Genomic DNA, 12,959 nt, shown 5'->3' with positions numbered 1-12,959 from the left:
CTAAATATCTCTTGGTAGATTTGCTAGGTCTAGAATCATATCTTCTCCATTGCTATTTTTATGCATTTTATTACTTTTTATTCCCTGATCACCTTGGCTAGAATTTCTAATGTCATATTAAACGTGCTTGATAAGAGGAGACACATTTGTCTTGTTCCTAAACTTAGAGGAAATGCTTTTAATTTTTCTCCAGGCAGTATATTGGCTATAAGTTTGTCATATACAGTCTTTATTGTGGTGCAGGGTGATCTTTTTATATCTAATTTACACAGGAATTTTCCAAAAGGAATGTTAAATTTTGTCAAAGCCTTTTTTTTCCTGTATCAATTGAGATGATCATTGATTTTTATGCTGATTCTATTTATGTGCTATATTACATTTATTGACTTATGTACACTGAGCCATTCTTGCAACACTGGAATGAAATCAATTTGATTATAGTACATGATCTTTGCATTGTGTTGCTGAATTTGATCTGGGAGACTTTGGTGATGGTATTTGCCTGATATTTGCATCTGTGCTCAGCAGCTGTAATGGTCTGTGGTGTGTGTGTGTGTGTGTGCACGTGTGTGTGTGTATGTACATTCCTTTATCAGGTTTCTGTATAGTACTTATCCTGGCTTTATAGAATGAATTTGGCAGGGTTCTTTCCACTTCTATTTTATGCAATAATTTGAGGAATATTGGTACTAACTCGTCTTTAAAATCTGGTAACTCTCAGTTATGAATCCACTCAGTTGTATGCTGAGCTTTGTTGAGAATTTTTTATTACTGGATTAAACTCTATGTATTATTGATCTAGTTCATTTCTTATATATTCCCAGTTTAATTTCAGTATTTTGCATGTGTCTATTTTTTCTAGATTTTCCATTTTATTGGCATATGGCTTTTCAAAACATTCCCTAAGGAGTGTTTGGATTTAAATTGTATTTTAATGTCTTCACCTTTAATTTTATTTGAGTATTGTCTATTTTTCTCTTGATTAGTTTACTACAGAATTGTCAATTTTGTTTTTTCAAAGATAAAACTCAATTTCACTTTCTATTTCCCCCTGAACATGTTCATTATGTTCATATCTGACACATACGTATTCTGTATTTGTTATTAAGAGTAAATTTGCTGCTTTTCTTTCAAACAAAATTGTAAACTCAGTAAAGTGTGGGATATAGTGTCTGGCATATACTAAATCTTGACAAAAATATGTCTGAAGAAGCTTAGACATAAGTTAACACATTCAAACTAACGGAATAAAGCTTTCACACTGCCTAAGTCAAAATAAGTAAGAAAAGATATATTTGTCATAATTTTAGACTGGAGTGTCAGAGTGATAATAAGAGAACCTGTGCTGATAAGGGAGTGTGGTCATTAGAAAGAAGATGAGAGAGACAGAAAAACAACTGTGTACATTTCTACCATCTCTGTAAAGAGAGTACAGCTAATGATTTTAAGATTTTAACATTCAAAATCCATGACATGATCTGCCTTCTTCCAAGAGTTCAGTGTTACATATTTTTCTTCTCTACTCTTCTGGAATGAAAAATGAAGATGTGAGTAGGTTTCAGACCATAGATCTTCTTTGAATAATTAATCCTGATTTCCAATGAAACTAACGTTCCCTGAAAAAGTTGGTTGAAAGGTGGAGTTTATGTGTTGGATGACAACAACAAGAGAATGAGTACGAGCAAACAGTTATAATGACTGTCAAGGAGTCTTATTCCACCAGTATCATTGCTTCTTGGCCTTTTTGCTAAGATAAAGTATTATTCCAACATTATCAACTCTAGAGAAAAAAAAAATTAGATTTTTCACCTTTTCCCCATTGGTTGTCCAGTGTTTGGTGTTGTGATTCAGTATTCTTGTTTGATTATAGATTATAAGAAGAATGTGAGAAATGATATTAGACCTCTAGTGAGTTTCATGCAAATGCATGAAGATAATCAAGAATTGGGTAAACTTTCAAGACATACATTAAAGGAATTGTTTAAAGTGATTCATTGCAAGAGGAAAAATAGAAAAGAAGCAAAAAAGCAATCAATGTCTATCATTATAGCAATATGTGTAATGAAGCAGAAACGAACCTTACAAGAACCCAGAATGGGGATAAATGGGGAAGAATGAACATTTGTGTTTATCATTGAAATTCATTTAAAATTAGAAAGATGGAATGTAGGATATGGAGACAAAAGTTATTTAAGAATAAGGAAGCATCAAGAATGATTGCAAGACCACAGGAATGAGCTGAGAAAAATTAAGATATTATAAGACTGCTTCATCCAGAATGACATTTACCTGCCTGGTACATCTTACTGGTTAATAATACACACTTTCCTTGTGTATTACGGACTTTATTTTAAACACATTGAACACAATCAGACTTCCTAGGTGCAATGCTAAATTCAAGTGTTAAACTCTAGAAATATAGTGATACATTTAATATTGGAAAATATTTAAATTAGTTATTTAAATTTAAATAACTAATAAATAAATGGAAAGTATTTAAACATATTCACATGGTAAAAGCACATAAGAGAGGAGACTGTGAAGACACTCTGGGCATTCCTACTGGCTGCCAGATTGGCCTTGTGGTCAGACACAGTTGGCTGTGCCCTGCTCCCTCTGGCTTGCCCCACCCACTTCCATCCAGGAGAATGTGAGGACACCCCCACACACACACCCTGGCAGGCCCACCACCCACCAGCTTGGCTGTGTGGGCATCTGTAACAACAGCCACCCCCTCACCCCCTGCCTCTGGCCTCTTGGTTGTGCAGCTACCTGGTTCCACACTACAGAGGCACAGGGGGACATAAAGGCCATTGGCCTGAGCTGCAGAAGTGAACAACAGAGAGAGGGCCTCTCTCAGGATTCCTGATGAAAACTGAAGAGCACTGGGAAAGTGAAGAGAATCTCTGCAGTAAAGGCACACCAGACCACCATATTTGGTAAGTTAGAGGGATCATCACCTCCCATCAGAACCTGGACTATCTCCAGGGGAAAGGCAGCTGGAACCTGCAATAGAACCTTGCACAGTTCAACCCTGCAGGAGGACAGGGAGCTCAACTTGGGACTTGCAGCCAGAAATCTGCCTGAATCTCATGGGTCTGTGACTGGCTTACTGAGACTCATTGACTTATAACTGGACACTGCTGCCCATGTTGTCTATTGTGACAGCAGAGACATACTCTGAAGGAGGCCCTTCATTTTTATCTTTTATTTGGTATATTCAAAATTACCACTATTTTTTGCTCTTATTTTTAATTTTTTTCCTTCTTTTTCTACCTTTGTAAAATTTTTATTTTTCTCTTTTTTCTTTCTTTTTTCTTTCCTCTCCTCCCCCACTCCCTTGCCATCCCACAAAGACAGATGTTCTTCATCTCTCTTTGTGTTACTATTCTGGCCCTAATTCATTTTTCTACTTTATTTTTCTTTTCTTCTCTTTCCTTCTCTCACCTGCATCCTCTGTCCTCACTGCTAACCTTCCTCTATCCTTCTACTTACCAATTCCTCCCTCTCCAACTGCTTCTAACTCTCCATTCCAAAGGGTAAAGTTGCTATATTGAAGTGTTTATTCACTATAAACTTATGTTGGGTTGGTCTTTGATTTTGATTTAATTCACCCAGTTAGAGGTGATAGATTAATAACTACCACAAATTGTCATTCTCTAAGATGTATTTGATGCTATTGTGTTGCTAATTGTATCACTTGGGCTAAGGTATTGTGATTGATCTAATCAGTTGTCCTTCCTGGTACAATAAAAATGAGACAGCCTCAGAGCATTAGAGACTCAAAACCTAAAGACTAACTATATCTGGAAGACACCTCTGAGAAGCAATCATTCCATAAGGGTTCTAAATATATAAAAAAAAAACCTTACAATAAGCAACTTCAAAATATCAACCCAGGAACTAAACCAAGGACAGTACCAAAACAAAAATGAGAAGACATTTAAGTAAGGTGACTTCCACCCCACAAAAGGCAAATTCAGGGGGAAACAAGGTGGAAAAGTCCAATTATCAACCACTTGCACACCCTGAGCTGACAGCTCAGGAAGTAACAAAACAGATGAATGAGGATCTAGAAAAATTCAAAACAGAAAAATATCTCCCAGATAACTACAGAGATGGTGAGCAGAGTGAAAGGCATGATTAGAGGCTCTAGAACAAAAACAGATAAAAAAAAATAGATGAGCTCAGAAATATGCTGGAAGCCATGAATGGCCAGCATAAGAAAGAAATAGAAACCATGATCACCCAATATAAAAAAAATGGAATCCATGGAATAGATTCAAAGAGATACCAGAAGATTAAAAACTCCAATGAAAGCATACAGAACAGACTAAGGGAATCTGAAGATAGAATATCAGATATAGAAGACAAGATTGTGGTGAAGGACCATGAAAACAGAGATCTCTTAAAAATAGTAAGGGACCACAAGGAAGCAATCCAGCAGCTTCTAGATGATGCAAAGAACAACATAAGACTGACAGGAGTCCACAAAAAAACCGGAGAAAGTAAAATTGACATAAAAAATACCTGTTCACAGAAGTAATAGAAAACTTCCCAGACAGAGGTGGAGAATTGGAGATACAGATGAGTGAGGCATATAGAACTCCAACTAGTCATGATCAAGAAAAATCTACACCTAGACATAAAATGGTCAACATCCCAGAAACCCAAGGGAAGAACAAAATCATACAGGTAGTTAGAGAAAAGAAATAAATCACCTACAAAGGAAAGCCCATCAGAATCATGGCAGACTTCTCAACACAAACCCTCAAATCAAGGAGAGCCAGGAGTGAAGTATTTCAAGCCTGAAAAGAAAATAACTTCCAACATAGACTGTTGTATCCTGAAAAATTTTCTTTCAAAATCAATGGAGAAGTTAGATGCTTCTACAACAAAAAACACCTGAGAAATTTCATGAATTCCAAACTAGCACCCCAAACGATACTAAGCAATATCCTAGAAAAAGACAATGAAAATCACAACTCCAGGAGAACCAACAGAGGGAAGCCACCAGGCAAGGTAAGACACTAAAGGGAAAAGGGGGGGGGCAAAATAAAAGAGTGAGCAACAGTAAAATTTCATGACAAGGATGAGTCAATATCTATCAATTGTAACTATCAGTGATAATGGTCTCAATTCACTAGTCAAAAGAAATAGACTGACAGAATGAATTAAGAAGCAAAATGCACCAATGTGCTGTATACAAGAAACACACCTAACTCAAAAAGAAATTCATAGACTGAAAGTAAAAGGATGGAAAACAGTTCTCCACACAATAGGAACCCAGAAAAAAGCAGGAGTAGCAATCTTATTTGCAGACAAAGTAGATTTCAAACCAAAACTAATTAAGAGAGGCAAAGATGGTCACTACATCCTTATGAAGGGAACAATCCAAGAGGAAGAGATGACAGTCCTAAATATACATGAAACAAATACAAATGCCTCCAACTATACAAAAAAATATTAATGGACATGAAAAACCAAATAAGCACTAACACAGTTGTAGAGGGGGAAACTCAGTGCCCTACTATCACAAATAGACAGATCATCTAGACAAAAAATTAAAAACAAAATTCTAGAACTGAACCAAGCTATTGAACAAATGGACTTAATATATGTTTACAGAATGTTTCACCCTGCAAAATCAGAATACACATTCTTTTCAGCTGCACATGGGTCATTCTCCTAAATAGACCACATGCTAGCTCATAGGACATGTCTAAGTAAATGTAAAAGAATTGAAGTTATGGCCTGTATATTATCAGACCATAGTGCAATAAAATTGGAGGTCAATAACATAAGAAACTGCAAAACTCCCACAAACACATGGAAATTGAGTAACAACCTCCTGAACAACCAATGGGACACAGAGGAAATTAAAGAAATTCGACAGTTTCTACAAGTAAATGATAATGCCAATACAACATACCAGAATCTTTGGGACACAATGAAAGCAGTTCTATGCGGGAAATTCATAGCAGTGAATGCCCATGTTAGGAAAACAGAGAGAACTCAGTTAAATAACCTAATGTAGAACCTCAAGCTCCTAGAGAAAGATCATAACAAACCCACAGCTCATACAAGAAAGGAAATTATAAAGATCTGAGCAGAAATCAATGCAATGGGGGCTAAGAGAATGATACAAAAAACTAATGAATTAAAGAGTTGGTTTTTGAAAAATGAATAAAATTGATAAACCTTTAGCCAACCTTATGAAAAAAGGAAAGAAAAGGCATAAATCCATGCAATTAAGAATGAAAAAGGTAAAGTCAAGACAGACCCTGCAGAAATCCAGGTGATCATCAATACCTACTTTGAGAACCTGTACTCTAATAAAATGGAAAATACAGAAGAAGTGGACAGATTCTTAGATACATATGAATTACCAAAGTTAAATGAAGAAGATATACAAATTCTAAACACCCAAATTACAATGACTGAAATTGAAAATGTAATAAAAATTTACTGACAGAGAAAAGTCCAGGTCCTGATGGCTTCATAGCTCAATTCTATAAGACATTTAAAGAAGAACTATTGCCATTACTCTTTAAACTCATCAAGGAAATTGAAAGGGAAGAAAATCTTCCATATTCATTCCTGGAAGCAAGTATTACTTTGATTCCAAAACCAGGGAAAGATCCATCGCAGAAAGAGAACAACAGACCAATCTCCCTAATGAACATAGATCCAGAAATCATCAACAAGATACTTGCAAACAGAATACAGAGAGTCATCAAGAAGATCTTACAGCCTGATCAAGTAGGATTTATCCCAGCTATGCAAGGATGGTTCAACATTCATAAATCAATAAATGTAATACACTATATTAACAGAGTCAAGGAAAAAAACCATAGGATCACCTCAATAGATACAGAAAAGACATTTGACAAGTTCCAATACCCATTCATGATAAAAACGCTACCAGAAAATTGGAATAGAAGGTCTTTTTCTCAACCTGATTAAGACTATTTATGAAAAACCAACTGCCAACATCATACTAAATGGTCAAAACCTGAAAATTTCACGCTAAAATCAGGAAAAAGGCAAGAATGCCTACTACCACCACTCCTGTTCAATACAGTTCTAGAAACATTAGCCACAGCAATTAGAAAAGAGAAAGAAATAAAAGGAATAAAGATAGAAAAGGAAGAAGTTAAATTGTCATTATTTGCCAGTGGTATGATACTTTACATAGAAGACCCAAAAAACTCAGTCAAAAGTCTTCTAGACCTAATTCACAGTTTCAATAGAGTAGCTGGATATAAGGTCAAAACTCAAAAAACAATGGCCTTCTTATACACAAATAAAAGACTCATTGAGAGAGAAATTCGGGAAACAATTCCTTTTACAGTAGCATCCAAAAAAATGAAATATCTAGGAATCAACCCAACAAAGGAAGCAAAAGACCTCTACACTGAAAACTACAGTACTTGAAAAAAGAGATCAAGGAGCATATAATAAAATGGAAAGACATCCCTTGTTCCTGAGTTGGAAGAACCAATATAGTGAAAATGGGTATACTTCCAAAACTACTATATAGTTTTAATGCAATGCTGATTGAAATTCCAACAATACACTTTGCAGAACTAGAGTAAACCATACAAAAATTCATTTGGAACCAGAAGAGACCTAGAATAGCAAAAGCGATTCTAGGCAACAGAGACATGGCTGGCGGTATCACAATCTCCAACTTCAAACTATACTACAAAGCTTCTGTGTTCAAAACAGCATGGTACTGGCAAAGAAACAGACCCAAGGATCAGTGGAATAGATTAGAAGATGCAGAAACAACTCCGGACATACTAAGCCATCTCATTCTTGACAAAGGAGCCAACCACTTTCACTGGAGGAAAGATAGCCTCTTTAATAAATGGTGTTGAAAAAACTGGATTTCAACCTGCCAAAGATTAAACCTAGATCAATACCTATCACCATGCACTAAACTAAGATCAAAGTGGATTAAAGATCTAAATATAAAGATAGAAACACTAAACTTGCTGGAAGATAAGTTAAGTAGAACTCTTGAAGATATTGGCATAGGAAAATACTTTTTGAACAAAACCTCAGTAGCATGGGAACTAGCACAAACAATCAACAACTGGCATCTCATCTTATTAAAAAGCTTCTGCACTGCAAGAGAAACCACCAACAGAGCTAAGAGACAACCTACAATGTGGGAAAAAAATTTTAGCAGCTGTACCTCAGGCAAGGTCTACTATCTAGAATATATAAAGAATTGAAAAAAAATCAGACTCCCCAAATTCAAAGACCGTATTCAAAAATGGGCATCTGAAATGAACAGACATTTCTCAGACAAGAAGTAAAAGCAGCAAATAAATATATGAAAAATTGTTCAGCATCACTGGTCATTCAAGAGATGGAAATGAAAACAACAGTGAGATTCCACCTCACCCCATAAAGAATGGCTGCTATGAAGAAATTAACCAATAACAAAGGCTGGTGGGAGTGTGGGGAGAAAGGAACCCTTCTCCATTTTTGGTGGGTGTGCAGACTGGTGCAATCACTGTAGAACTCAGTATGGCAAAACCTCAAAGAACTAGGGCTAGAGGTCCCATTTGACCCAGCTATTCCCTTGCTGGGTATCTTCCCCAAAGAAGTAAAGGAATCATACCACAATGATATATGTGCATCCATGTTTATAGTGGCACAGTTTGTAATAGCTAAAGTTTGGAAACACCCCAAGTGCACCTCAAATGGAAACTGGATAAAGAAGATGTGGGTTTTTTAAAAAATAAAATGGAGTACTACTCAGCCATTAAGAATGAGAAACTAGAGACATAGCTTAATGGATGCATATTGAGGCCATACTCTTAAGTGAAATAAATAGGACAAATGTGTAAATACCAAATAGTTTCTCTAGTGTGAGAAACAAAGTATAAATAAGGATTAAAATGAATAATTGATAATTTGAAAGAGGAAAAGGTCCAAAGGTATAGGGGTGGTGGGAGGGAAAGGCAAAAGGGAAGAAGGGAGAGGAAAAATTATGAGAAGAGAAAAATAATGGAAATGTTATCTATGTAAATAGGGAAGCATGGAGAGGGTGAAGGGTGCACAGGCAATGGGGAAAAATTAAGAACTAAGATACGTCATGTACAAGTACAAGCACATAATGATAAATGTAAACGTATTGTATACCTAAAATGTACCAATAAAAGAATTTTTAAAATGTCCTACAAAGGAATTTTGACTGCAGCTGTACTAATTAAAAGTGAGATGCAGCCCAGTGATCATACACACAGGAATGGGCAAATAATCCTTGTATATTCATATCATGAAACACTACTCGGTAAGACATAGGGCAGAACTGCCAATGCATGCACAACACAGGAGTGTACTTAGAGAAAAGAGTGTCCAAAAGCAATCCAAGTACATGAAAAACCAATATAAAAGGATAGAAAGCAAAGCAACAGCCAACCTTGGAAGGGGGAGGATCTGGAAGTGGGTATGAGAGATCTTTCTGGATGATGAAAATGCTTTATAATACATCTTAAAAGGGATTGGGGTAATATGACCATAATAAACATTTATTAAAAGTATTAAATTGTACTTTAAAACTTGTGCATTACAAACCAATAAAATTTTTTAAATGAAAGCCTCACATTTTTAAAAAAAATCTAAAAGACATAGAAATGAGCAAAAAGAAAATACAAAAACTTTCCAGGGCAAATATAGTAGACATTTTTTGATGTGAATTTGAGAGAAGCTACATCCTTGGGAATACAGCTGATAAAGTCCTCCTTATTCAAAATCTGAACTTTGACAAACTGTCAAAGCAGAGACTTGAGAAGAAAGGTCGAGAAAAAACCAAGCCCAGAGCACTATCCCAGGACAGACCAGGAAGTACAAGAACAGTGGAAGAAAGCAAATAAAATCAGTAGAAACTGTTGAATACAGGGAAGGCAAGCATCAACCCAACAAGAGTAAACTCTACTCTTTCGGCTTTGTCAGACTTACTATCTTGGTAATCCCTCTGTACTTACAAGATTATTGTAAATATTTGATTTGAACTAATTCTATAGCAAACTCTATTGAGTTCTCACTCCATTGGTTGGATTCAGCCATTCTTGGCTGATCTTGATGTTGTCTTCATTAAGTTCTGAGTTAAACAGAACTAAAAGCTAATAATCATTGAAGACTTATTAAAAGTCACACATGATGGTAGATACTCAACATTTATTAATTCATTTAATCTTGCTCTGCCCATGAAGTGAGTATTGACAACAGAATCCTTATTTTATTTTACGGAAGACAAATCTTAGGCTCAAAAGGGAAAAAAACAAACAAACAAACAAAAAAACAAAACAAAACAAAAAAAACTGGTCTAAAAGTACTGGGCTGAAAGTGAGAAGCAATCTTCAAATCCATACCCTAGTGTTCTATTGCCTCACCCAAGGTACTTTACAAAGAAAATGAATGTTACCAAACCAATGGGAAATCAAGAAGATTCTAGACTCTTATACTACATGAGAATGTCCAGGAAATTTAGAAAAAGAAATCACAACGAACCAGGCCAAAAATGCTGTGCATGCATTTATTCAAGAAACATTTAAGAACTTACCATGTGTTTCCATGATCAATATGACAGATGTGGATAGTCTTTGTCCTAGTATATTGTTGACATCATTTTCTATTGGTATATATTTTTAAGAAGTAATGCACTCTTGTATCTGTTTTCTTTTGTTTTGGCATACAATTCTTGTTATCTTTATAATTATAATGTTCTTTCTTTCTTTGGAAAAAGAAGCCTACCCTGTGTTAGGGGTTGTATACCGCTGGCAAAAATAGAACTGAGAGACAAATGCTATTCTGCCACATTTTGCAGCACTCTTCTCTGAAATACAATCATAAACAACAAAGTAGAAAATTGTAGCCTGAAAGCCAATGTCCTTTTTAAAAGACTCGAAACACAAATGTAGTGTCATTATAGAATAAACTAAAAATGGTGCAGCCCCAGATGATCTGGTATAGGGTTGAATTCTCATATGTCCCCAAAGGGACACCTCTGCTCCCTAAACAGTTTCATCAGCCTCTATGATTATTTTGTAATGTTGAAACTGATCATTAATCAATGCTTCCTAAGCAACATGCTTAGAATAGTACATCAGGACAGACTCCTCAACAACAAAGCTGTGGGAAATTGCTGGCATATTAACATTGATCAATTGCTGAGATGCTGCTCTCCTAGGCTGAAGGAGGATCCAGGATGGATGACAACAGAGAACTGATGAAGTTGCACAAAGGAAATACAGGATAAATGATATGGAATTGCACAGTCACATGCTAAAGCAGAAAGCAGGATTAAGTCTTGGCTATGCCACCACCAACTATGTAAGTCTTACTTCAGCATCTCACTTATCTTCAGGCTATCTGATTCTGTAAAATGGGGTTACAATAATGGCTTCTACATTCACAAACTCAGTGAAACAAATATCTAAAATGTTTGAGAAAAATTGCATATGTGCTAAACACATACAGACTTTCTATTGTCATTAATTCCCAAAAGATACAGTATAGCAACTATTTATATAGCATTATCATTGTATATGGAATTACAAGTAATTTAGAAATTATTTAAAATATATGGGAGAATTGCACAGGTTATATACAAATACTATGTCATTTTAAGAAAGAGACTAGAGCATTTGTGGATTTTGTTATATGTGGAGTTCCTGGAACCAAATCTACTGGGAAGATCAAGGGATGACTTTAATTCCTACAATGTCAAACTTGTAAAGTTATTGATAAACATATGTAAACTGAAAAAGTATAAAATTGAGTCATTGAGTATGGGATGCTCTTCTGTACCAAAAATTCTGACCCAGTTACAAACTATGAGATAGAATCAGAACCCCAGCTTCATGGGAGCTGGACATTGCCCCTTTTCTACATCCAATGTTTCTGCCCCTTCTTAATTTCCTAGATTTTAACTAGAGCAGTTGGAAAATAGCAAGAGGACAAAAGGGAGAAAAGAGAAAGGAAAATATGCTTCACCTGCAAGCAGAGAGGAAAACTAAGCCAACCTCTTGTTTTATTTGCCCTCAGCAACCAGTTAAGCTATTCCTCCACACACAGGGAGGAATAACAGAGCAATGGCCAAAAGGGCAATTTTCCTCCCCAGAATGTTCTCAAGGGGCCTCAAGTACTTGATAAAAATTCATATTTTTACATCAAAAGCCAGCTAATTGATCAACCTAATAAATTTTCCCAATTTCTCACTCTTGCCATCTCCCACTCTAAAGCCTAGAGAAGGCAACTATTTGATTTCCCAGACTCCCTTGCAGCTAAGAGTGGTCATGGTCATGTGCAGATCTGGTAAGTAGATCTTCTGGGAAATATTTAGTTTTTATGATTAAAAAGTATACAGAAGGCTGGATTTGAAACAGATAAGATAGCTAGTCTAGAATCACCCTTTGATCACAGAAAAAGGTCAATAGAATTACAGAGATATCAGTTCTTACATTATTGAGTCCCTGAACCCACGCCAGTAATTGCTTCCCAGAGGATGTATAATCTAATTGTCAAACAGAAGACACATGACTGATTCTTATCTTTTCTTTCACCTTCTTCTTTTTTTTTTTTTCATACCAGGGCCTTTCACCTTCTATGTTCAACATATAGTGATTCTAAAAAGAAATATAAATTCTAAGAGATAGATTTTCCTACAGTTTTAAAAAATGATTTGTCATAATTTAAACCCTAAGTTGGGTATTTTTGTAGCCAACTCACATGAAAACCCTTGTAGAATGATGTAATGTTTACATAGAAAAAAATCAGAGAAAAAAACCAAATCACTTATAAAGGAAAGCACATCAGAATCACAACAGACTTCTCAAGACAAACCCTCAAGTAAAGGACAGCCTGCAGTGAAATATTTCAAGTATATAGGAAAACAAACACCAGAGGTGTGCAGGCTTCAGCTGGGAGCCCACTGTACC

Source organism: Heterocephalus glaber, unplaced genomic scaffold (assembly GCF_053883595.1).
Source record: "Heterocephalus glaber isolate CG9 unplaced genomic scaffold, H.glaber_assembly_v1.0 deba00001431, whole genome shotgun sequence".
Classification (NCBI taxonomy): Eukaryota; Metazoa; Chordata; class Mammalia; order Rodentia; family Bathyergidae; genus Heterocephalus; species Heterocephalus glaber.
Note: the sequence above shows the minus strand (reverse complement) of the source record.